This window comes from Trachypithecus francoisi, unplaced genomic scaffold (assembly GCF_009764315.1).
Source record: "Trachypithecus francoisi isolate TF-2019V2 unplaced genomic scaffold, Tfra_2.0 Lachesis_group8, whole genome shotgun sequence".
NCBI classification, from domain to species: Eukaryota; Metazoa; Chordata; class Mammalia; order Primates; family Cercopithecidae; genus Trachypithecus; species Trachypithecus francoisi.
This window is the reverse complement of record NW_022681473.1, coordinates 34,315,185-34,337,324: the sequence shown is the minus strand read 5'-3', so window position 1 is coordinate 34,337,324 and position 22,140 is coordinate 34,315,185. Positions and strand designations below refer to the sequence as shown.

Below are 22,140 nucleotides of genomic sequence, written 5' to 3'. Positions count from 1 at the left end.
TTCAAATTTTTCCTTCACATGACAGAATTGTTGATAGAGATACTAATCTGTGTTTGATTTTCTCTCCCTTATTCTAAGAAGACCTCGTGCCCCTTTACCTCAGCGGTGTTTGTATGTGATGGTTTAAACAGAAGTTGCAAAAACACTCCACCCCCACCCTTCCTGGCTTTTGCTGTCACTGAGGGCACAAGGCTAGATCAACACATATGGGAGGAGAGCCAGGTGTGTGCCTTTGGGGACAGGGTTGAGGGTAAAGGGCTTCCAGACACAGTCAAGATTAAGCAGGAGGAGGACTCCTCTAGAATGAAAAGGGAGGGACTGTCTGGAGTAGTGAGGACTCAGCTGGACTTCCCGGCAAGCGGTTGGGCTGGGTGGGGAGTGACAAGCCCTCAGCTGAAGCAGCTGTGTGATGTCCTAAATCATGCCATCACTCCCAGCTTGGAAAGGGATCTCCAAGCCCAAGTCAGTGAAACCAAAGACATTGACTGATTTCAAGGGCCCACGTGATACTAACAGAGGACGCATCAGCAGTGGCCAGTATGGACCACAGTCCAGAGGGCTCCCACCAAATGGCCTGGATCTCCCCCAGGCCCTGGGCTGGGAGCCAAGGTCGAGTGAACCCCCATCACAAGTGTGATCTAATTCTTTCTCATGCCAAGGGACAAGGCTCAGATTTAGATTTACTTCCACTCTAAAAACAAACAAACAAATATATTGATGTGAAATTTCTTGCATCTGCATATCATAGTAGAATAACATTCACACCTGCTACACATATTTAAATGTTTAAAAACTCGAGTTGCTGGTGTAGAGTTATTGCTCACGCCTTGGGCTTTCATCAAGAGATGCAGCTGTGGAACTGTTGGGGGTAGGAGGGGGTTGGTTTTATTCAGAATCCTTAGCTCCAAGATGGGTTTACTGATGCTATGGCAGAACCAAGGCAAAACAACATGGAGGCTCCTTGGAGATCACTTGGAATGGACCAACAACCACATTCTACAGCTCTCCCCAGAGGCCCCTGATGCAAGTAAAAGATGCCATGTATTACAACAGTGTATCCCAAGCTTCAGTCCTCATGTACTAGAGTCATGATTCATTAGCTACATCTGTGTACCACCTGTACTAATATTTACTAAGTATTTCTCTACATATGGTATCACTTTTATTACTTAAATAAATTTATCCTTATCCTAAACAAGAATATCCATGAAATCACAAGTGTGGCATACTACACATACACACTCTCTCTCTCTTTTCAATACGCATGCAATAAATACATAATTACTAAGGAACAAATGTGCACCTGTGCACCACCTAAGATTGTGTCACACTTCACCATGTGGCATAGCCTACCACTGCATGCATTGCTGTAAGAACTATAGTTGTTGTGGATATTCTAATCTCATTTTCTCTTCCCATCAATCTCAGTTTACAAACTTTGATAACTTTTTGATGATGGTTAGTCTGAATATAAAATGGCACTAAGGGAGAATGAAAGAGAGGCAGAGGGGAAAAAGAGGGTCGAAGGAGGAGAAGAGGTAAAATAATTAGGAGAGAAGCAGAAAGAAGAAAGGAGAGAGAAAAGAAAGAAAAGATGGCCAGGCAAGACATACAAATAAAAATATTAATCATATAGGAACCTCCATATTATGTCTGTGTGTGTGCAACACAATCACACCGGGAAGTCTGTTTACCAAAACCATGGCTACCTCATGAAGGGGCAGTATTATCTGCAAGGATTACACAACACTGGTCCCAAGCATAAACCTGAACATAGGAGGCATTTATGCTCTGATCCTCCAGATTCTTCCAGGGACTCTTGTAATTCACTCCACCACTGGATCTTTGCCTTTCACACCATGCAGACTTAACAGTAAGCTGCACAGCCAGCCCTCCCTACACCTTCCCCACTTACCTTCCTTATCAGTTCAGGAAGAAATTTCTGCAAAACTCTTCCCCTGGTCACTGATATCTCTGGGAACCAAATCCATTAAGATATTTTTGATCCTTACTCATGCTATTTTGAATGTCTGGTGCACAGGAAGGAACCGATAAAAATAGAATTACAATGCCCTTACCGCCAAAGTAGCAAAGGAGCTGATTAAGATTGATGTCTGAATAAATATACAATAGCAGGCCCTACATTTAATAGCCTTTGATGGAAGTGGAAAAGAAATGTAGTTTTCACTGACTTTATGTGCCTGCATTGCTGTTTCCTTACTGTCTACTTTTTTCGTAAAATATGGCCTATCTTTTTCTAATATCAAAAATATTGAATAATAATGACAACAATAATACAAAATAATGGCTAATATTCATTGAGCACTTACTAGATGACAGACATGGTTCTAGAAAGTTTACATGTATTAACTCATCTAGTTCCCATAGCAGCAAACAACCTAATAAGGATGCATGCATACTGTTATTCCTTTTTAAATGAAAAAACTCAGAATCGGAGACGTAGCACCAGCATAGTAGAAAAAGCCAAGTTCAGTCCTACTTCTCCAATTAAGCATATTATCCTATTAAGTACATTATTATATAATATCTCTTGAACCTGGCCTCCTCGTCTGTAGTTAGAGGTACCCAAGGAGCAGATTGAGAACTAAATAGAGAGGTGTGTAAAGCCCTTTAGAGAGTGCCTCCCACAGAAGTAAGCCCTCAAATGCAATGTGTTATTATCATTATCATTTTCACCATCATTGTCATTATCATGATCACTCCTTTCATATCCTCCATTGATTAGCAGGCAAATGGTTTCCCTCTCTATACCTATTAATTTGATAATACAAAACAAGTAAATTTCCCTAAAGGAGCATGGTCTGATTCTTAAGAATTCTTCAAGGAAAGGACTTAGGGCTCATTATCACTGTGTCATGGAAGGTACCAAGAGAACTCCATGGAGAGTAGCTTCAGCCCAACTAGAATCATATCATTTGACCAGCAATATCTAATTTATTATTTGCTGCAACTTCAACTTGTGAGTGGTTGTACAAATGCTTGGTGACTGAATTTTTTATCTGTCCATTTTAATCATTTTATCCACTTTGATTTTAGCATGTTCTTTTATGAAAATTTATTATTCATTTTCGTTTTTAAGGTATACATAGGACAGTCCATCATGAAGTGGACAGCTGGATGGTCAGTTCATGATTCTAATATAAGAGGTTTTAGAAAACCTCCCTTCACTTATCCCCTACCCTACTGACCCAGTATGGTCGGTCAAGCAAACAAGCCCCCATAATAAGCAGTAAGCACCACTTAAAAGTTGATTGAAGTACGTATACATTATAGTTAGATGGGAGGGATTATTTTTAATGTGTCCAGAATAGACAAATATATAGAGACAAAAAGCAGATGAGTAGTCTTGCAGGATGTGCCACCTAGAAAGAAAGAAGCTTGCAGGATGTGCCACCTAGAAGTGTGCCCAGCTATATCCTGAGCAAATCGTCAAATGTCTCTCACAATAGGGCTCCTTGGAAAAAGACTCAATTAGTGGTTCATTATTGGATTACTAGAGAATCATTTAATATTAGCCAGCAAGCCGGAAATCTAATCTTAACTTCTCCCTTGCCCTCAGCCCATTAGTTCTAAATCTTTCGATTCTATCTTCTCCGCTTCTCTTGGGTCTTTCTTTCCTGATCATCTCACATGATGATGCTTCAAAGTAAGATACTAAACATCTTGTTCCTGGACAATTGTAACATTCCTGGTCTCACTTCCTTCCCATTCCCTTCATCTTAGTCCACACTGCTGCTAGAGTTCTTTCCAAAAGATAAATATAGCCAAATAATTGTCCTACTTAAAACCTTTCCATGGTTTACCAAAACCACAGGATACAATCCAAGCTCTCTCACCCAGCACATGAGGCCTTTATGGCCTTCTCATCCTACCACATATGTCCTGCATTCTTACTTGCTTCTACTCATTGGGCATGCTGCCCTTTCTGCCTTAAATATCCTCTTTCAGATTATTCTTAGTCTTCCTGAAGCTTGTCCTTACCCAAGCTGAATTGGGTGCTCATTGTGTCTGTCTCCCAAGTCATCTTACAAAATTGCTGTAGCACTTGTGACAATCTGTTAAATGATCTACTTCTCTCTCTCTTTTACTAAGAGGCTTATAAAGGTTTTCTAGGGTCAGTATTTTAATTTGTTCATTCCCATATTCCCAGCACCTAGGACTGTGCCTGACATTACAGTGAGCAGGTGTTCGATAAATGATAGCTAAGTTAATGAACAAATGAAACTCAAGACATAAGAATAAGTTTCTACCATTGATGCAGGGGTGTGCATGTATCCTAATTTGCTATCTTTTTCTCTTGGAACCATAACCCATGGGTTTTTGAAGGACAACTAATCAATTTAATGCCCAGACTCAGAATAATCTCATAAACCACATGCAACTAAATGACAAAAAACATTTTTCAAGGTTGATCAAGTCAAAGCGTGATTCTTGTCAATCCCAGCTACAGCGCACGCCATTTGTGCACAACATTTGGGTATGTCTACAGATTACGTCTCTCAAATTAAGCATAAGGCTAGGCACAGTGGCTCCTGCCTGCAATCCCAGCACTTTGAGGGGCCAAGGCGGGAGGACAGTTTGAGTCTAGCAATTTGAGACCAGCCTGGGCAACATAAGATCCCATCTCCACAGAAAGCTAAAAAACTAGCCAGGGTTGTGGTGCATGCCTGTGGTCCCAACTACTTGGGGGTCTGAGGTGGGAGGATTGCTTGAATTCAGAAGGTCGAGGCTGCAGTGAGCCATGGTGGTGCCACAGCGCTCCAGCCTAGGCAACAGAACAAGGACCTGTCTCAAATAATAATAATAATAATAATAATAATAATAATAAAGCATGAAAATCAAGGGAGAAGAGGACCTTAGTTGCAGTTTAGGATACTGTGACTCAATAGAGATTGTCAACCTGATGCTCACAGAGAGGCTTCACACTTTTGCTCCAAGTACCTTCACAACCCAAGTGTCCATCAACAAATAAATGGATAAACAACATGTGGTATATACATACAATGGAATATTATACACCCTTACAAAGAAAGGAAATTCTAACACATGTTACAACATGGATGAACTTTGAAGGCATCATGCTAAGTGAAATAAGTTGATCACATTAGGATAAATGTTGTGTAAGTCCACTTATATGAGTTACCTAGAGTAGTCATATTCATTGAGACACAAAATAGAATGGTGGTTACTCGGGGCTGGGTAAGAAGGAAATGGGAGCTAGAGAACTGAGTTTTAGTTGGAGAAGCTGGAAAAGTTCTGGAGATAGTGTGACAGTTGCACAACAATGTACACATACTTTATGCCACTTAAAATGGTTAAAATCGCAAATTCTGCAATATACACATTTTACCACTATAAAAAATTTTGTAGAATAGAATTCAAAATATCAAAGTGCATATTATGTACAATGGATAAACATCCTCTATGAAATTTTTATTTTGGTTCCAATAGTTATATATACTTATTTTTGGTATAAAACAGATTTCTTACTGTGAGTTATGGTTTAAAAAAAGTTTAAAAGCCACTGTTCCAACAAAATATCTTTAGCAGCTACATGGTATTCTATCATATGGATACAGTGCAATTTGTAAACGGTTTCCTTGGTTTTGGACATTTTTTGGCTGATTCTCTCTGTGGTGAACACTTTAAATACAAGTCTTGGCATGTATCTCTATTTTACCTCTCATTACATATTCACTTTCTCAGCTTGTTTCCGTAATCATTTCTGTACCTCATAATCAAACTCTCTAATAGTTTCAGTTTTGTCTTTTTATTTGATTTGCATTAGTAACCATGAACATAAACTCCATCTTGCCAAAGGTCCTACCTAGCTTCTGGAAATGCCTCTGTCTGCCTCATGTATCCAGTCCATGATTTAAGGCTCTCAACAGAAAACTTCAATGTCAAGAGATATTAGCAAAGTATTTCCTCTGTTGCCACTGCCACTGTGATGGGCAGCCTCTAAGACAATGGGTAGCCTCTAAGATGTTCCCAGTGATCTCCCTGTCTGGTATTCATGCCCATATGTAATTGTTGCCCCCTTGGGTATGGATATGGGCTCAATCTAGTGACTTGCTTCTAATAAAAAAAAAAGTTCAGCCAAAAGTGATAGAGTATTACTTCTGAGATTAGATTACCAAAAGACCCTGCTTTCCACCTTCCTGCCTCTTTCTGCTCCTTCTGATTCAAGCCAGTTACCATGTTGTGAGCTACCCTGTGGAGAGGTCCGTATGGCAAGGACTAGAGAAAGGGCACTGGCCAATAGTCAACAGAAAACCCAGAAAACTGTGAGAAACTGAGCCCTTCAGTCCAACAACCTGCGAGCAACTGACTCCTATCAACAACCACCTGAGTAACGCTGGAAGTGAATTCCACCCAAGTCAAGTCTTGAAACGAGACCACTATTCTGGACGACATATTCATTACTGTCTTGTGAGAAAGACTGAGCTAGAGGACCCACCTAAGCTGCGCCTTGGTTCCTCACCCATAGAAGCTGTAAGATAATAAATGTTTGTTATTTAAGCAGCTGCATTTTGTGTTGATTTTTTTACATAGCTATAGCTAACCAATACAGCCACACTCAGATTGCTGGGCTTAATGGAAGTTTAAGAAGGCATTAACCATTCCAGGATTTTCAATTCATCATCACCACCACCACTATTGAGAGTGTTCTAGCCATGAACAGATGGCCATGGTCCTAGGAAAAAGAGGTTGGAAGACAAATAGGACCAGGAACTTAAAAATGTTACCACCAGTGAGATTCCTTATAGTGACATCACTCACCTCATGTATTTATCTTTGAGAGAGAGGACAACTGTTATTTTTGCCTGTGGAACATTTAAACCACCTTATTCTGGTAATAGCACACCAATTTTCCCTTGAAAACTCACTCCTATTCCACTGTTAATTTGTGTGGTACAGATGGGGTCCACTCATACCCTGCCCGGCTTGGGAAGGAGCACATGACTATACCTTGCCCATCAGCGCATTCCATCCTCCTTCCCACACTGATTGGTCCAAAGAAAAACATGTAAATCAAGCTAAAACAATGAGAATCTCATGACTGAATGGAAAGCTCAAACTGCCAGCAGCCACCACAAGAGGAGTCTGTCTACAGAGGAAGCCAACACTTTAGGACCCAGCCAATAATACGAAATAAGAAGTGAATTCCAACCGTAACATTGGTATCTGGATCAAGTCATGCTTGATGTTGGTTATCCCTGAGGACTTCTAAGTTATGTAAGCCAGTAATTTCCCACTTTTTGAGTCATTTTGAGTTGACGTCTTGTCACTTGCAGCCAAAAGAGTTTTAACTAATATGCCCCTCTTGCTTTGCTGCTCCAAGATTTCAAGCAAAACAAAACAAAAAACTGCATAATTTGACAGATTAGCGAATGTTGCTGATACAAACTGAAGTTTTCCCTTATTACTGAAAGCGATAATAGCCTTGAATGTAAGTTATGGTGAGCATGGTTCTAGAAAGGTTCTTCTTTGATATCTAAGATGGATAGATATGAAATCTCCAATTAGATTATTTTGTTTAAGACGACTTGGGTTTATTTTCATCTTTTTTCTCTCCGATGACAGAAGTGACTGACATAAATGTATCTATCTTCCTTCCTTCATTCTTCAAATATTTGTTAAATCATGTCAAATAAATGTTTAATGAAATAAGCCCCAGAAGATGACATTCAGCTGAACATCCTTCTCAAAACAATTTTATTGGGATAAAATTTACGTACAATAAGCTGTATCTATTCAAATTGTACAACTTTATAAAATGTTGCAGATATATACACACTATAACGAAGACACAAGGCCATAATTAATATACCAATCATTTTTATCACCCCCAGTATATTCCTCATACCCTTTGCAGTCTGTGTCCTTCCCTCTGTCCCCAGTCCAAGCAACCATTGATCTTTCTGTCACTTTAAATTAGTTTGTGTTCTCTAAAATTGTATACAAATAGAATCAGAGTAAATGTACTCTTTTGTGTCTGATGTCTTTCATTCAATATAATGATCTTCAAAATCATTCATGTTATCCCACGTTTTAGTATAGTTCATTTTATTTGCTGAGTAGTATTCCAATGTACAGGTTGTTTCCTGGTGTTGGTTATTGTGAATAAAGTTATTAAGAATATTTGTGTACAAGTCTTTATGTGGACATATATTTTTATTTGTCTTGAGTAAATATCTAGGAGCAGAATGGCTAGGTTGTACGGTAGATGTGGGTTGACTTTTTAAGAAACTGCCAGAAAGTTTTCCAAAGAGGATGCTCCATTTTACATTCACATCTGCCTCTATTTGTGGATCCATATATTTGTCATTCTTGGTATTGTTAGCTTTTCAAATTTTAGCCATTGTATTGTGTGTGCAGTGGTACCTTGCTATGGTTTTAATTTGCATTTCAGCCATGACTAATGATTTTTTTAATATATTTTCATATACTTATTGGCCATTTGCATATATCCCTTTATGAAGAGTCAATTCAAACTTTTGACCATTTTTTATTGGGGTGTTTTTGTCTTTTTATTAGTGGGTTGTAAGACTCCTTTATGTATTCTGGATACAGATTTATAGGTTGAAAATATGTTCCCCTAGACTATGTTCCCCAAGACTGTGGACTGCATTTTGATTTTTGTAATGATGTCTTTCAAAGACTGAAAATTTTAAAATTTTGGTAAAACTCCTATTTGTCATTATTTTCATCAATGGTTTATGTTGTTTATGTTTTTTGTGTCCCAATCTAAGAAATTTTGCCCATTCCAAGGTTGCAATGATTGCAAGTTTTCTTCTAGAAGTTTTATAGGTTTCATTTTTAAAAAAATTTTAAGTGTAAGATCTGTTTTGTAATTATTTTTGTACATGGTATGAAGTAAGGGTCATGGTTTTCAATACTGATATTTACCTGTCCAGGTACCATTTATCGAAGACTACTGTTTCCTCATTAAATGGCCTTGAAACTGTGCCAAATTCATTTGGCTGTATATGTATGGGTCTGTTTCTGGACTTACTTTTCTTTGACATTGATCTATGTGTCCACCATTGATCTATGTGTCCACCTATTACTTTGTTTTGAATAATAAAAGCTTCATAGTAAGCCTGAAATCAGAGAATACGGTCCATCAACTTTTATCTTTTTAAACTCATTTTGACAATTCTAAATCTTTTTTATATTCAAAAAATATTACAATCAGCTTGTTTATTTCCAAAACCCAGAAGCCTGCTGAGATTTTTACCCAATCAGTAGATTGAGCTGAATCTACAGATCAAGTTAGGGAGAACTGAGCAGTTAGCAAACATAATATATCTTCATTTATTTAGGTCTTCTTTAATTTTTTCAGTAATGTTGTTTGGTTTTTCAGTGAAGAGATTCTACATATATTTTGTTATATTTGATCCTAAATATTTTAAGGTTTTGGTACTACTGTAATTAACATTTTAAAAAATTCATTTTAAATTTTATGCTGCAATTATGAAAACATACAATTTGTTTTTGTATATTAATCCTGTATCCCATAACCTCATTCTTACTCACTTACTACTTCTAGCAGCTGTTTTGTAAATTCCTTAGAATTGTCTACATTGACAACCCTGTCATCTGCAAAAATGGACAATTTTACTTCTTTGTCTCCAATCTTCACTCCTTTTATTTCTTTTTGTGTATTTATTACACTATGGAGGACCTTCATAACAATGGTAAACAGGAATGTCAATCCAAGAATCCTTATATTGTGTCTATCTTAGTGTGAAAGCATTCAATATTTACCATCAGTTGTGATGTTAACTGTAGGACTGTAGTCTTTTATCAAATTGATGAAGCTTTCTACTCCTGGTCGCTGAAAGTTTTTTATTATGAATAATATTGAGTCTTTTTGGATGCTTTTTCTGCATCTATTAAAATGGTCACATAGTTTTTCTCTTTTATCCTGTTAATAGGGTGAATTAGATAGATTTTTTTTTATACCCATCTTGTATTCCTGGTATAAACCTACAATGATCATAATCTATTAACCTTTCTACATGTTGTTGGATTTGATTTGCTAATCTTCTGGAAAGTATTTTAGTTTCTGCTTATGAGGCATGTTATTCTATAATTTTTTTGGTAATATATTTTTGTTAGTTTTGGTATTAATGTCATGCTGGCCATAAAATGGGTTGGGAAGCATTTCATCTTCAAATTTTGGAAAGATTTTTTGTAAGATTTCATTACTTCTTCTTTGAATGTTTAAATGTTGATATATATGGTGGGCAGTAGCTCGGATCTCAGTTCAGACACTTTCAATCTGCCCCTACGTGCATGGCTCAGGGGCCAGAGACTTTGTAGAATTTACACAAAGAATTTGGTGTTTCTCTTATTTGTCTCTCTCTTTTTTCCCCTAGGATTCTCCCTCACTCTCTGGTGGCTCTGGTTACTCTGAGCTTTTTCAAATGGTTTCTCCTGCCAAAAAGAGTATGTGCTGTCTGTCAGAATTTTAGCCATATCATGACACCGTTATACTCAACTGTGGCTACCCTCCAGGTAAACCAACAGAAATGAAAAACTTTATTGGAGTTGCTTCCTCTAAGTTTCAACTCCCCTCCAAAAGCCTACTTGCTTCTGTGCACTCTCCAAAGCCCTTGGGTAGTTATTCTATTTGTTATGTATAGTTATTTGTGGGAGGCTTAGTCTGTTAGGAGCTTATTCCTCCATAACTAAAGTAGAAACCCACAGTATCTTTTGTATAAAGTTCAAAATCAATAACTATATATTGTTTAGACGTGTGTATTATAAGAAGCATCTAAATAAGCAAAGGAATGAAAAAAAACAAAATTCAGATTAATCTATACTTGGAGAAAGAAGGCAGGAGATAAGAGACGGGAAAGCACATAGATAAACACAAATTATTGTCAATGTTCTAGTTCTCAGCCTCTCTGTGGGTTAATGGATGTTCACTACATTACTCATAAATGGAAAAAAAAAAAATGATGATAATAAAGGCTAGGCATAGACCAATGATGGCAATGCATCATAAACAAAGGATTTTGATTAATTTACTTCTATCCATCTAAAAACAAATGCTGTCAGAATCCCCATCTTGTTCCTGGACTCCTGAAAAGGCTCTAAACCAACAAGATTCCGAGACGCTGTAGTCACAGGGTCTATGAAATGGCTAAGGATTTATGAGATTCATTTATAGGTAAAATTTATGGACCATTCAAATTTAGGCATGTCTTAAAACACGTGGTTAATAACAACAAAATACCTTAAATAACGTTGTCGTTTTGAACGGAAGTAGAAGGAGGAAAACCATGCCTGTGTGTAGTGTTGTGGGGTTTTTATTGTTGTTCACAGTATAAGCAGGCTGTTTGACAGAGAAAAAAGTTCTTGATGCTTTAGATGAAAGGAACAATAAGAAAAGAGATTGAACTCAAGAATATTGAAGCAGCCTCAAAGCAGGAGAAAACTTCAGCGTGCATGCCTAAAAGCTTATCCACAAGTCAAGGGCCGTGGGACATTTTCCCAGAGGGCCTGGACAAGAAGCCTCCTTGGTCTTATTATCCTAAACTAGGCTGAATGGAACACCAGGGAATATGCCGGAGGGAGGGAGATCACACTGGCCAAAAGGGTGGAAAAAGTGATGCAATCAGAGAGCTCTTTCCCATCTCTAATTTTATGACTCTAAAAAGGAAAGAGAATTCAAACCACTTCAAAATAAGATCACTGGAGAACTGACGTAGATGACTGGATCTGTTGAAAAATAAGTTTATAAAGATGCATTTTTCTGGTTGATAATTACACATAACGCCAAAAGATATCTCCACTTAGCTACTGCTTCATATCAAATATAGAGTAAAATTTTAAACTAAAGCAGAATAATTTCTCTGGCAATTGAGAAGAGTAGGGGGAGAATCTACAAACAATAACGCTGAAAAGTAAGGCTTCCCTCCCCCAACAACTGAAAGCTTGACAAATCATGCCTGTTGTTTCATTGCTCAGGATATTTAAAATAGTGTAAGCAGAAAAGTCTCTTCCACCTGCTTGCTACGAGGTTTGATTTTGAGGATCGTGTACTCCGAAAGACATACTTCTAAAGAAAAAAAATACCATTTGATTTTCTTTCTATTTTTAAAATCTGATATCATTAATAATAAATTTTATGTATTTTTCCCAAGTCAAAGAGAGAAATATCTTATTAGTGGCTGTCTGTTACTTACACTGAAACAGCCATAAAAACATATTTTAAAAGCTATGCTTTATAAAAGTGCCTTTTTTAGAAAAAAAAGAGACTGAGAAATTTGCTAATTGCTCTCAAATTCAAATCTCCAATCAGCTGAACACAATTGTAAGTAAATAGGGCTTCTTTGGGGGAAGGTAATCCTAATTATGTGGCAAACTACAAGGACACCCAAGTTTATGTCAGTAGCAGATTCTGATAAGATATGCACCAAAGGAATCATGTCTGGACTGTTTCAACTGGGAGGGTGTTGGTGTAATGTTGGTATTTAGCTGTGATCTAGAGATCAGCAAAGGTCAGGCTGGACAAAACAGCACCTAATGAAGCTTCTAGTGTTTGGGGTGAAAGAGCCACAAAGCCTTTCAAATTAGCAGCTGAATCCTGACACTCATTAGTGATTATATATGCAAGGGCTGCATCTTCAGCCCCAACCAGTAAAACAGCCTAGACGCTCTGCATACACACAAAAGAAATAAAGTACGTACAAACATAAAGAACTAAAACATTTTAAATGCCTTTCCCTTCACATTCTGACATTTTCTTTTCTTTCTTGCTTTCTTGTCTTTTTTTTTTTTTTAAATATTAATGACAGGACTGCAGTGTGCTTACCTTCCAATTTCATGTTAAAATAATTACCATCGCCGTGACTAAAATGAGACTTTCAGTTTTTTATTTTAATCAAGGAAGGTCTAGTCAAAAAATTGCTCTGCTAAGTTCTGTACAAGACATAATACACTCTTGTTAACTAACAAAGCCAATAAATCAAGCTGAAGCACTTATTAAACTATCTCACAGGACTAAATTTATCACTGATGACAAATTTAATTTGGAGTTCTGAAAGTTTGCTCCTTGCATATACTTCAACAGATTTTTTGGAGGGGGCAGCTATTTCACAAGTAATGAATGCTAAATTTACTTGAAATTTTTAGAGATGTAAAAGACAATTTCCAATAAAAAACTGTGTTCTTCCTAGAGTGTCGCTATCACTAGAAAAAAGTTATGCATTAAAATTCTTTTCCAGTGAGGCTATCCTTTGCACATTAGAGTTAGAAGAATTTTTTAAATGGTGATAATGAGCATTTTACAAAGCAATTTATAACCATCACTCAGTTAGCCCACACTCTATCTCCACGGGTAGGTCAGTTTTTGTCCCTTGTTAATGAAGATAAGAAAATTGAGATACAGAGTTTTCCCTACATAACAGGTAGAATAATTTTAATCTGCGGCAAGGTCGTTTGGCATAAGGGAGGGTGGAAAGAAAAAAGTAAGGAAATGCACAAAATTGTATTGGATCTTCTTACAGTAGCTAATACTGGAGCTAAAAGGATGATATTCCCACTTTAAGAATCAAAAGAATTACAATTCAAATCCACATAAAATTGTATTAATAGGTGACCCTTCCTTGACACTATGCTTCTAGACTATAATATAAATAATGCCTTATTTTCTGTTCCAGTCAACTGCACTGCACAGTTTATTATACACCACAGCCAGGTTACACAAGTTATGGTTATATTTTCTATAAACTTTTCCTCCTCCTAAAAGATCGCTCTACGTACGACTCCACATTAGCATTTTCCTATTGTCTTTTCAAACAGTATTTTCTTTCTTGACGGTGCAATTAGCGTATAAAAACCAAATTTCACCACCTGGTCCCGTTTAAAGCAAACCGAGCAGCCTGAACCACAGCCTGACAAGGAGAACGCATTAAGCTCTTGAACAAAAGCATCCAAGTCGACCTGTTTTGCAGACTGATTAATAGAAACAAGCTCCAAGAACTAATCACAAGTCGAGCCCTGTTTCGCAGATTAATAGAACAAAGACACACGAGAGGAGGGGAGCTTACAGCACTAGAATACAAATAAGCAAAGGTAGGCACCAGGCTTTCCTTGACTGAAGTCACATCCTGTAAAGCCAGACCCAGGAACCCAAGTACTAGGGTGTCACATTCAGGGATGGATCAAAACACAGCAACAGAAAGGTCTGGGTTTCATCATTCAGCCCAGCACTGGAGAGCCATCTAGGTTCTACTATCTTAGGAGACTCTGATTTAAAAAAGAAAACACATTTTTTCGGCTGAATAAATGCATGGTTCTGGTGCTTTGGGGGTTTCCTTGCATGTCAGCCAGGCAAACCACAGTACTTATTGAGGACAGACCCTTCCACCTTCCCATCTTTGAATGGGGTAATCTGTGAAATATGTACATATGTGCCAACCCACACACACATGGATCATATACGTGATGACAGCATCAAGTTTGAAGGACAGGGTTAATTTCCAATTACAGACATACGTTTTACAGCTACAGAATGTGGCCTTTCTTCCTGTCTGTAAAAATAAAACTTACCCACTGTAAGAATGTACTAAATCCCAGGAAAAGTAGAATGAGAGAAAGAAAAAAAGAACATTCGTAAGAGAAAATCGCTGTTATACTTGTGGTGTATTATCTCTGTTTTTGTTTTCTAACTATATTTGTATGTTTTTATAATGCAATGGTCCATCTGTACATTCTTGGTGAGGATATGGCTTCTAAAATGCTTCCTGCTAAATATAAGAAGAAAAACATACCATTGCTTTCTGATGACGGATGCTAATTCTTCAAGGGACAAAACCATTCAAGGTGAATGTAAGAATGCTTTTACTGGAATTGTGAAATCTTCATCCATGTGAGTATGTGGTTAACCGAGGAAAGTTTGCACAGCTTGAGAAACATAATTTTTAAGAATCGAGACGTCTACTTTTTGCACGATTTCTATTTTTGATGATTTTCTACATTTAACTATTTCCCTTCAATTGTTTTTTCTACTCTTACTTATAGAAACTCAGATAAAAAGCTTTTTTGGTCTCGTTCAGATTATTTGATGCAATATTTTCAGAGTGAGACAAAGAGAATGGATTTTCTCTGGCATATTTGTATTCTACTTAACCAATAATCCACTGATTCTGTTTATTGCAACAATCAACAAAGCAAAAATGCATTCATAATTATACATCAAGAGTTACAAAGTCTCAGAAAAACTCTCAGAACTGACTTTAGAGCACTGTTAAGCCTGTGGTTTACAGGCTAGCCAAACTTCAAAATTTCCTATGAACTGTTTCTACTTCTCTCAGACTTTTCAGAGCAGAGTTCAAACTCTATAGAAGGTAATTCCTACAGCAAATAACCTTAAATACCAATACCCTCCTTAAAAACCAACATCTTCTGATTTTCCCTTCAATAGTAATACTGAACGGCACATACAGTGTGAATGTAGCAAGGCACTCAATACCCTAAAAATTCGCTGGTCTTTCATGGACCTGCCTCTGAAGCTGCTATGCAAGCCGGCAACCACACAGAATTCGCCTCCGGTAAGAATTATTTAAAAGCAGAAAGGTCAGACCCAGCATCGCAGACACACATTTGGGTTTTCCATTTTTCTACTTATTCTACTGCCCAACAGGTAAGTACTTCTTTCAGAACTTATCTTTCTGAGGGAAAGGGCTGAATGTGGATAAAAAAAGGAACTAGTCTTGGCTATATCTTCTGAAAAACAGGAAGCATTAAGTAATGTTTAGTAACAGAAGCAGTAGCATCAGCATAGCCTAAAATCCTCATTCTCAAGTGCTTCTTAATATTATTTAAAATATATATATAAATGCAAAACCCACAAGTGAACCCTATGAATTTTTAAAACAAACTTGTCTTCCATAATTTTTCCCTTAAATCATAACACCAAAGGAAAAGAAGAAAAGTGGGAGGGAGAGACTTCTGCCAACAGCCTATAACAACTGGTTAGTTTTGCCATTAATAATTTCTGATTAGGTTTTAGTCTAGCATCTTTTATTTTGTTCTTCAAAGATCAAAGCAAGAAAGGTTTTTCTATTGATGACTGACTCAAAACAATAAGAGGCCTCAATTATGGGTAGTGATTTAAGAGTTGGACTTTTAAATCATTAAGACAATAAAACATTTTTTTTCCCCTGAGTGTCTGTCTTTGACGATCCTCTTTCTAGAACCGTGGTACTCCAAGGCTACTTCCCATGGCTCATGAAGCCTTGTGTGGCGTGGAAAGGCAGTATATCCTATTAGGTTTAGCTTTGAGACTGATATATCCCAGAAATTCAGTACATATGGTAGCTTGAAATGTAGAGAGAAAAACAATAATCACAGTTTATTAAACCAGGCAGCCATCAGCGGCACGTAGTTCTATATGTAATCATTTTGTACATAATGTATAAAAGAAGTGCATAACCAAGTTTAGGAAATAATGAAAAATCAGTATGTTGACTCTGCTCTTCTTTTTCTTCCCTTTACAAATATAGCATTGGTTTTACTTAGTCTTCAATGTTGACTTACTGTTGATTCATAGGAAATTTTAGCACCATTTTTTATTTAATGTGATCCATCCTGTAAACCCACCACACCAAGACATTAGGCCTGAAAATATCTAAATTAATCATTAAATATCACTGGCACCTTCAGATGCTGTCTTGGGAAATTTTATCCTAGGAAGACTATTATTTAAGCTAGGTCTTAACCACTTCCTCTAGTATGCCCTTCTATACCAGGTACTTCTCATTGCCTTTTTATGTCTTTTATTGCTACAAATTTTATACTTAGACATTATTAGTGATAGTAACTCTATTTACACTTTAACCAAGCTGATCTTTTATATTTGAGCAAAACAGTCTTCCCATATCCTCTCCTGAATTAATGCAGATTTGTAGCTCACCTTTGTAGCTCTTTGCAGAATGCATATACATGTTGCTAACTCAGAGACTTCAAAGTTTGACACTCATTTGGTATTGGAGCAGCCCTCATGGAACAGTCCACATTTAATTTATAGTCACCATCCAAGATTACCTTTATTCTTCCTGGGTGGAAACACACTGCCAACATTACTCATACACTGAAAATGATCCTCCATGTAAGTGACCTTCAAAATGCCCATATGTCTTCATTTAACAGACATCTATCCACTCTTCCATACCTTTTGAACAAATGCAGTTGAATATGGGGTTCCTTTCCTAAGTGGTTTCTACTTATCCAGATCATAAGCAACATGCCATGCAAAGAAACTATGTAATATCCACTTTAAAACATTTTCTCTCTTCCTTTATCCCCCTGCCCTCACCAACACACAAACAGGGGTAAGCATTTTCCTAGACTAAGTTTACTATTTATCTCATTTCTACTCTTTTTGCTTCTTCTCTTCTACCATGGTAATACCACCATAGAAACAAAACAAACAAAACAAAACCAAAAAATAACAGCCATTACAAAACTAACAAGTGTTACCTTTCGAGGAAAAAAAAAAAACTAATTGAGCATTTACTGAGTGCCAAGAACTTAACATACATGATCTTATTTTAATCCCATGAAAAATATACAGAAGTAGTGAAGAATATAAAGGTTTTGGAGCCAAACAGATTTGGGACTGATTTACAGTTCATTGCAAAATAAGTGTCCTTGGGTCAATTATTTAATTTCTCTAACCTTTAATTTTCTCATCTCCCAAATGAGGGTAATATTATCTCCTTTACAGGGTTGCTTTGAGGCTTAAAGACAATTTTACATCTGGAACCTGTATATGAATGATGCTCAATAGATAGTAGTTATTATTATTACTTATATACGCATTTGACAGATGAAATTGTGGTTCAGAGAGATTGCATAACATGTGTAACCAGGTCAATAACAAGTGTAAATGTTACACATGTAACACATAACATGTGTAACAAGGTAAATAAGTTCTAAATGATCGAAGTGAGACCCAAGCTTGTTGGGAACAGCGTTTCTAAGGCCAAAGCCTGCGGAGCTCTATACCACTGCCCCCCTCCTTCTGTGAGAAGAACAGAGTTGTAGATGTTTGAGCTATGCCCGATGTGGGGAGCGCATGCCTTCCTGCTGGGGAAGCCCTGCCAGAAGTTTTGTAGCCTAAGGAACTGCTTGTTTAAGGGAAGAGAAAATTAGCAATAATTTTTTTGGAGAACAGTTTCAACAAAGCCTTCGACATCAGAGGGGATGTCCCTAGGCCCATGGTGGGTCTACAAGCCCGACCAAGTCTCCCATGGGCTTATAGATGAACCCTTGAGAGGGTGGGTGACATCATGCCTTGACGTTGCTCTCACAAAGCAGCCTAGAAGGCAGGGGGCTTCTCCTGTATGAAGCACAGAACACAACATGGCTTTGATTATTAAGGCTGTATTATGAAACAACTTTGGCAGCGTGCAGGCTCATCAGAAGGGGCGGAAGGATGTCCTGCGGCTCTGCAGATGTGGTGCTGGCAGAAGAGGAGCACCCGATGGAAGAAGCAACCTCATCTGTCCAAAGATACGTGTGCTCCAAAACCCCTCTCACCTTCATCAGAGATTAGGGGAAAGATGAAAGAATCCAGTGTGGTTACCTAGACTAACTTGTGAATACATCTGAGCCACAGAGGAGAAATGCATCACAGGAAGACAGAAGTAGCTAAGGCTGGAAACAAATAAATACAGATCAAGACTGTCAGTGGGACCCTAGTAGGCTCACTCTCTGGCAAGACCTGGAGAAGTTCACCCTACCCTTACAGTTCAGAGGACAAAATAAGTAATCCATGTTTGTCAAGTAGCCTGAAAGTAAATGGTACAGAATCTACATGACGCTAAGAACCCAATCACTGAGAATTCAGCCACTAAGAAAAGGGAATACTGTATATTTGACAATTGGTTTTAATGTCCATAGGATGTTCTGAGGGTCCACCTGGTCTAGCTTCCCACCAATCTCAAACTTGACGCCAATTACTTTACTGCAGCCTTGAAGTGACGGTCTCTATAACTAAGAGTAACTTCTAGAGCTGCTCACAGTACGGGAATAAGGTATCTGAGCTGAAGAAATGATACCAAAGAGCCTAAAATTACTGATGGAGGCTTTCTTTGAAAACTTTCACTGCCTTACTATGAGGTTTAACGTGAGGTTTGTCCTACTCCCATTTCTCACTTTTATTAAAACATGCTCACCTGGAGAGATGCTAGATTTCTGAGTGTTCAGGAAAAATCTAGGTATATGTACCTTGTTACACATGTTATTAAAGCCCATGGACATCATTTAGGGCTTTGCTTGGTTCCATTTTGCTCTGTCATCTCTAGTCTTCCATTTTGTATGACCGTTCCTGACTTTGTATTGGAAATACTTTCTTTCCTTTTGTCACTGGGTGTCTAATCTGTGTAAATCCTCAGTTCACCAGTCAGAGACCTATCTTTACCACCACCACCCCGATTCATTCATTCATTCATTCATTCATTCATTCATAAGACAGGGACTGAGCATATACTATGTGCCAGGCACTGAGCTTGCCTAGGGTATGCATACAGGACAAAGTGCAGGTCCCTGCTCTGATGGAGCTTGTAGTCACTTGATACTCTCTTTCTATCCACCAGCAGCAACTCTGGATTAAAAGGAGCCTATTAGTGTAACAGGAGAAAATGAAAGAACACCCAGCAGCCAGTCAGCCATATTCCAAAGTGGAGGTCCAGGCCTTCTGTGGAGCACAGTGTGGGCCCATGGCAGGTCTGCCTGCAGCCGAAGTACGTTGCCAGCACTTCCCTCTTGGTACATACGCCCAGGGCTGCCCTCTCTCCATTGCATGGTTCTTCAGAGGGAAAAAGTCACATGCAACCTATACTTGCCTCCTGATATGTGTTGTGGAGGAAGTTGTCTCTGTGGTGCAGGAACAGCAGGAGCTGACTCATGCCTTATAACACATTAAGACACAAATTTATGTGTGTGAGAGACAGGGTGTCACTCTGTCACCCAGGCTGAGTGCAGGAGTGTGCTCACGGCTTATTGCAACATCGACCTCCCAGACTCAGCCATCCTCCTGCCTCAGCCTCCCAAGTAGCTGGGAATACAAGCACACACCACCACATCTGGCTGATTTTTTAATTTTGTAGAGATGGGGCCTCACTATGTTGCCCAGTCTGGTCTCAAACTCCTAAGCTCAAGTGATCCTCCCACCTCAACCTCCCAAAGTGTTGGGATTACAGGCACAAGCCACTGCACCTGGCCAATATATTTTTTTAAAATCCTAGTCTCGGGGTCACTTGTTTTTGGTCTTCCCTCAGTGATCCTATTTTCCCCTAGAAGCACACCTCACCACTTAATCCTGAGAGCCCCTGAAGGGTGCTGGCCTGGATTTCTGTACACCCTTTTTGCAACTAGATGAAAACGGCCAGGTCTTCTAAGATGAAAAGCAGCTACTTCCTGAGTTGCTCAGGCCAAGGAGTAGACAGACATCTAGGATATCCTGGTTTAGTCTAGCAAACTCCACAAAGGAAGCCTGGATTCTAGTCCTATTTTGTCCTCAAATTAAGTCTGTAGCTTTGGGCAAGTCACTTTCTCTATCAAAAACTCTCTTTGTTGGTCTCTGTCAAAAGGAGGCAATAATGAACAGCAGCTGACACATAAACACTTGTAAATGCTGGCTATTGTTAATTATTATTAGTAATACATGCCCTGGTTAAAGAATTGTTGTCAGCCTCAAACGAGATAATACATATGAAAGTTCTCTGGGTGAAATACACCATCCAAATGTAAATTTATTATTGTTGTTTGCCGAGTTGCTCTCTCAGAATGTGCAGGCAAAAATATAAATTATGCCAACGGTTGCTATGAAGCATAATTGAATGCAGACAAATACTTCTTTAGCACCTCCACATTCTTCCATACAACCACCACCAACACATCAGATAAAGGCACCCGGCAGGCTTTGAAGGCTGAGTTGGACAGAGCTGGCAGAAAGGGGCGAGTGAGATCCCACATGACCAGCTCTGCATAAACTGGCTTTGGAAATGGTATTTACTGATTTGGTCATCAATGGGGAGGTAGGAAGCAAAGTGATCGGTTTTGCTTTCTCCTAAACAGGGCAGTTGTTAACCCAGAAGTGAATCTGATCCCAGCTTTAAGAGCAGTCAGCTGCATTCTGAAACAGGCAAAAATGTAAACAGAGCCCTGTAACTCTAGACTAGGGCAGAACAGCCATAGGTTTCATAATGGGAGAGTCTATGGGCCCTGTGCCAAGAAAAATGAAATGTTACCCTGGGCCTTTAAACAGAATCATGTAAGAGCAGAGTGCATATTTGTTTAACACACACACACACAAGACCTTTTTCTCTGCCAATACCTTTCTGAACCCTCCTGAATAAAAGCTGAAATCCCTGAAAACATGGTACAGAACCAATATTGTTTGCATAGTCTCATTCTTTAGTGCCAAAGGATTTTTCTCCTGAACAGGGAGCTGTTTCTTTCTTTTCTTTTTTCTTCTTCTTCTACTTTTTTTTTTTTTGCCCGAGTTAATTACAAAGTATGACTGAGAAAATAAAATAAATGAGCCCATTCTACCCATCCCTGTATCTGAATTCTATCATGTGAATTGCCCATTGGTTTTCTAATCCTCTCATTCAATATCTGCTGTTAATTTGTTTGCTATTTCAAGAACTTGAAGACTGTCAGCAAAATACATGATGCATTACAAAACTTATAATTGGAAATAAAAACATCTGACACTTTTCTGACAGAGTAAACATAAAGTACACTATTGCACTGATCAGAACAAGGGAAATGTGAGCAACCTTGTAGCTATTTGTGTGCAAACACAATTAGAAATGCTGCAGAGAGTGAAATCAACACTCAACTCCCACTTTGAAAAATGCTGAGAAAATTACATCTAAATGAATGAATGAATTCAACATGGTTATGAAAGGAAATGAAGGGAAGAGAGGAAGGGAAAACAAATCCTGCTCACACTTCCTTTGAAAATGCGACTCAACGGACTTTCTCTTCCTATTTCAGCCATTTTAGAATTGCACTGCCTAGGCCTGATCTAATTTTCCTGCTGGAGAAGTTAAGGCACTTCCTCCACAGTTACTAAATCTGACA

The 22,140-nt window shown here is 38.2% G+C and overlaps 1 protein-coding gene across 1 annotated transcript in view; it reads right to left on the bottom strand.

Moving 5' to 3' along the window:
• MPPED2 (metallophosphoesterase domain containing 2) overlaps positions 1-22,140 on the bottom strand; it is a 181,653-nt gene that overhangs the window by 59,136 nt on the left and 100,377 nt on the right. The window lies entirely within an intron of this gene.